The sequence below is a fragment of the Adiantum capillus-veneris genome, chromosome 21, assembly GCF_014529385.1.
Source record: "Adiantum capillus-veneris isolate H3 chromosome 21, ASM1452938v2, whole genome shotgun sequence".
NCBI classification, from domain to species: domain Eukaryota; kingdom Viridiplantae; phylum Streptophyta; class Polypodiopsida; order Polypodiales; family Pteridaceae; genus Adiantum; species Adiantum capillus-veneris.
In genome coordinates, this window is record NC_140951.1 from 1,582,501 (window position 1) to 1,587,374 (window position 4,874).

The window sequence follows — 4,874 nt, forward strand, 5'->3', positions numbered from 1 at the left end:
TGACAGTATTTGTCAACCCTAAATATGGAGAACGTGGGGATAAGGGGCAATTGTAGCCCGCGTGAAAAATAGGCAAGGCTAGGGAGAAATACTCCAAGCTAGCAAGAGCCTATGAGGCCATGGATCGAGCCAAAACCCTTGGCTATACATGGCAAAACAAATCCCGACAAGAGAAACTACGTCACTCCAGCAAAATACAACCACTCACTCGCTATCACCTATCCCTGGGAGATAATGGGACCGACTCGACGAATCCATAGAGATGCCAAACCCTTAACAATTTCGGCTTCTTCTAACATCTTTATTTAGGGTGATTGCCTACCTACACCTACTTCACTGAATATGGGACTAGGGTGTGTAGAACTTCATTCGTGGATTTGAGTTGCAAAGTTCACTCACATTCCATCTCCCTTGCTATTGCACACTTATGTACTCACACAGTCTCACATGGCAAGCCACAAATTTGCTTTCCATCTCTTTTGAGGTGCACTCCCCCATGCCTCAAGTTGGGCTTGTAAAAAGTTGTCGTTGGAAAAGGCACCTTGAAAATGACAGAAGCAGCAAAGAGCTTCCTTCCATTGCATCTATCAAACTTGTCATCTTCGTCTCCATATTTGAAGACCTTCTAGTTTCTTTTCTTGGCACGGTGCTTCACATGTGGATTGCACCCTCTAGAGATGGTCGTAGAGTTATGCTCGCCAATGGCTTTCAAATTAGTATAAGAAGTAGAAGTGATATAGATCAAGGAGGTGGAACAGATACTTCATAAGTGTACTTATGAAGGGATTGGGAGTTCACTGGCTTCACGTCGCTCTTGAGGTTCTTCAAGTTTTGAGTGTCTTGCTCTTGAGGTCATGTGAAATATTCAAATGGGCATCATGTTTCTGAGTCAAATATTCTTTGTAACATGTATATGTGATACCAACCACATGACTACTGTCAATAAATAACCTGCAGACGTTCTGCTCTTCTTGGATTTGCCTAAACATGCATATACATATCAATGTATCGACTTACTTTGGGACACTATTTTCATGTGCTACAAAAGTGAACACATGGCTCATTGAAGATGAAAATATTTTTCCATGCCCTTGTTTACGGCTGTGTTAATGGTACATATCAAACTCTTCATCTCTTCTTCAGCTTCTTAAGTAGATAATTTGCTTCTGCCATGGCTATGGCAGATCTAAAGCTGCAAACAAAGGGCGGAGCGGGGAACACAGAGTAGCGAAGATACCTATGCGCTCTCTCTCTCTCTCTCTCTCTCTCTCTCTCTCTCTCGGTTGTTTGTGTGCTTACGCAGATGGTGCGGGCAGAGTTAACGTCTCATCCTTGTTGTCCCGTCTTCGAAGCCGCGCAGAGTATTCAGAAGAGCACAGGTCTGCAGAGTACCGCGCTTAATTTGTACAAGTTACGCCTAAAATTAATTTGATTTGATGCAAATAATTTGGATCGGGTTTTAATACTTGATATTGGCCTGCTAAAAATAACAGGCCTTCGAGGGGAGTCACTTCCGTCCATGTGGACGACCACGATGTAGGACAAACCTTGCAAGAACTAGGGAGCGATATGCCCACTTGCACAATGTGGACCAAGAGACAGCACAGATACTTTGAGCCGGATTTTGAGCACGTGCTAAAACCTAGACCATTTGCTTTTTTGGACGATTGTTGCTATTTGTGTTGTGCAGGTAGCAAGACCTTCAGCAAGCTTTAACAGCCTCTTCACATCCCACTCAACTTTTCTATTTAATATGTTGGACTGAGGCCATTCCATAGGCTTTTACTGCATTGGAGGTTCTGAAGCTTTTAATGTCTTCTTTGGTGGGATTAAGGCTCGAGGCATTACTCTAGGCTCTTTCTCCCCTCACTATAAGGCAACTTTAAAAATAGTGACGAAGGCTAAAATAGCCGAGTGATGCAAACAAAAAATAGAATTTTGTAAGATTCTTTTAAATTAATGTCGCGATGTATAATTTGCAACACAGACAATGACACCTACAAACTTTCAAGCATTGCATAAGCGACACCTACGAAATGTAAAAAGAATTTGCTTAAATATCATTTTTGCTCTCGATCAACTCTCTCTCTCTCTCTCTCTCTCTCTCTCTCTCTCTCTCTCTCTCGTGTGTTTACAGGGAGTACCAATGAGTGATGAGGAGAATCCCAAGGAGTTGGATGCCTTGGTAAGGTCCCCCCCCCCCCCATACACGCATGTATGTGCATACCTGCACAAACGTACACATGCGTTTGAATAAGGATGTTGGCTTTCTGAAATCTTTCCAACACCGAAATAATCACAACACACAAAGAGAGAAACATAAACAAAAATCAAAACACAAAACACCAACTCAATCAATATAATTGAATATTTGCCTTACGTCTCTTTATTCATCTCATGGAGCATGAATTACAATAAGATAAATATATGAAAGGTAAGAGAGCATGAGCTACGCAATCAAGAGAGTGTATGTCATGATTAAGAGAGAAAATTAGCATAAAAGTAAGCAAAAGTGTATCTTCTATAACTTTGCTCCGATAGAGATTCCGATGGCCCTGTTGGCTTTGTAAGGGGGATAAAGCATTGGGTCACCTGGGTAGGATGATCACGAAGTGCTCGTCTTCCTTGTGAAGAGTCAAGAAGCTAATTCCTATTGAAAAAATGCGATGAGCACGAAGACATGATTTCGAGATTCTCTTTCTCTCTTCATACATGCACCTAAAAAGAGAAGTGGTTGCTTTTCACTCAAACTCTTAAAATATTAGTTAAGTAAGAGTTTTGTTTACATTGCATGGTTTTTAAAAATAAAACATAAGTAAAATTGATAAAATGTTTAAACGTAGTAATAGTGATAACAGTCCTCCCCGATAAGGAAGCAACTGCCCTTAGTTGAGGAAAATAGGGAGAATTAGGAAGAGCATGAGAACAATGAAAGCAATCACCTTCTACATTGTTCATGGGTAAAATCCCTGTCGAGTATTGCTCTAAATGATGCATTGCAAAGGGCGAAACTCAAGCATCCAATACCACAGACTAATAGTCACAGGGCAAACCTTTACCACTGAATGAATTGTCAAAGGGAAAACCTCAAATTTGAAATACCACAATCATCATCCAAAGGGCAAACCTCAAGTAAAGAATAAAAACTTTCAACTTTTAGAAGTTTGATATGCTTCAAGATACTAGAATGAGAGCGGAAAACCCTCTCTAGCATCCACTTGGCACTTTCAAGGCCATGATTCTTATACTTAAGCAAATAATACTTGCGATACAACATACCACCGATTGTCAAAGTGTCTCGATGATCTATGATGGTCTCAGGTACAAGGATTCAGAATCTTCTTTTAAAAAGGATAGATCATCAATGATAGGGAGTGATGGTACATAACCTTTGAACGGACGAAGAAGACTTATATGACATGTGTTGTGAATTTTTCAAGAGTCAAGGAGAGCTAATTGAAAGGAATTATCATTAATACAATTAGTGATTTTAAATGGACCATATAACCATAGTGCTAGCTTGACAATAGGACTGGTCTCTACGCTCTTAAGACGTCTCTTCTCAATGTGAAAATATTACAAAATCTCCCTCTTTGAATTCCATGGGTTGTCTCTTTTTATTTGCTTGTTTCATGTACGTATTTTGTGCTTTGTGAATTTTATGTCTTGCTTGCTCTAATATTTGGGGTGTTGTTGAGCAATTTCATCAGCATGTGGTACATCATGAGATATGCAAGACAAAGGAGTAGGCAATAAGTACTTATATACAATTTGAACTGGTGCTTTTTTTGTGGATAAATAAGGAGTGTTGTTGTACGCAAATTGAAGCAAGTGGATGTATGTATCCCAAGTTCCTGGTCTCTCATGAGTGTATGTTCATAAAAGATCTAGAATAATGCTATTGGTTGCTTTGGTTTGTCCATTAGATCTCGATTGAAATACATAAGTGAAGTCGATTGAGTGCGTAAATTTTGAAAAGTGTCACCCAAAAATCATTGCAAAATTATCTATCTCGATCAAATATAATAGGTTTTGGCATTCCATGCAAAATAAAAGTATGCTTAAGAAACGATAGAGTCGCTTGCTTAGCTGAGAGGGTCTTCTTACAAGGTAGAAAGTAAACATGTTTACTAAATTTATCTATGACGGTCCAAATCATATATTTTGTGCACGAGTGAGTGGCAATCCAATAATAAAATCCATAAAAATGTGTTGGCAAAGAGAGTTAGAAATAGGTAAAGGCATCAACAAAACATGTTGCTTACCATGATGACGTTTGATTCGTTGACAAACAAAACATTGTGCAGTATATGTAACAACATCTTTTCAAATGGAAGACCAATAAATTTGAGATTCTACTATGTGAATAGTTTTGCCAATCCCACTGTGGCCTATATAAATTGGTGTTGGAGATAGGGTTGCAGAGAATCACAGACAGCTTGGAGAAGACAAAGGAAGCTCAAGGAACACAATAGAGAGTGTATTACTTAGTGTGCAATGGAAAGATAGATAGCCCTATAATGATGGCGCATATACAATGCACGAGGGAAAAAACCTCCTAGTGATGGATACATACAATGTTGGATAGCCCTAGAATGATGGGCGTATATACAATGCACAAGGGAAAAACCTCTAGTGAGGGAAAAAATGCCCTGACAGTCTAAGTGTGTTGACACACATCACTACCACATGTATATGGTAACAAATCCCCCCTGGGAGTGATGCGGTGAATGAGAGCTAGCACATAGATTATAGGGAAGTGTCATGCCCTGAGGACATGATTAGTCCACAAAAGGGGAGTAAGCCCAAAGCTTTACGGAAAGCTTCGAACCTCTCACAAGACAATGCCTTTGTGAAAAGATCTGCAAGGTTGT

General features: G+C 39.7%; 1 protein-coding gene across 4 annotated transcripts in view; it reads right to left on the reverse strand.

The window, feature by feature from the left end:
• Positions 1 to 1,457, reverse strand: part of HDA15 (histone deacetylase 15) — an 83,884-nt gene extending 82,427 nt beyond the window's left edge. For 3 of the 4 annotated variants that reach the window (XR_015185622.1, XR_015185621.1, XM_086493077.1), the window contains exon 1: positions 1,300 to 1,457. The gene's annotated coding sequence lies outside the window, so the exon portion shown is untranslated. The remainder of the gene's footprint in view (positions 1 to 1,299) is intronic. The other variant, XM_086493078.1, reaches the window with a different exon arrangement.
• Between the last annotated feature and the right edge of the window lie 3,417 nt (positions 1,458 to 4,874).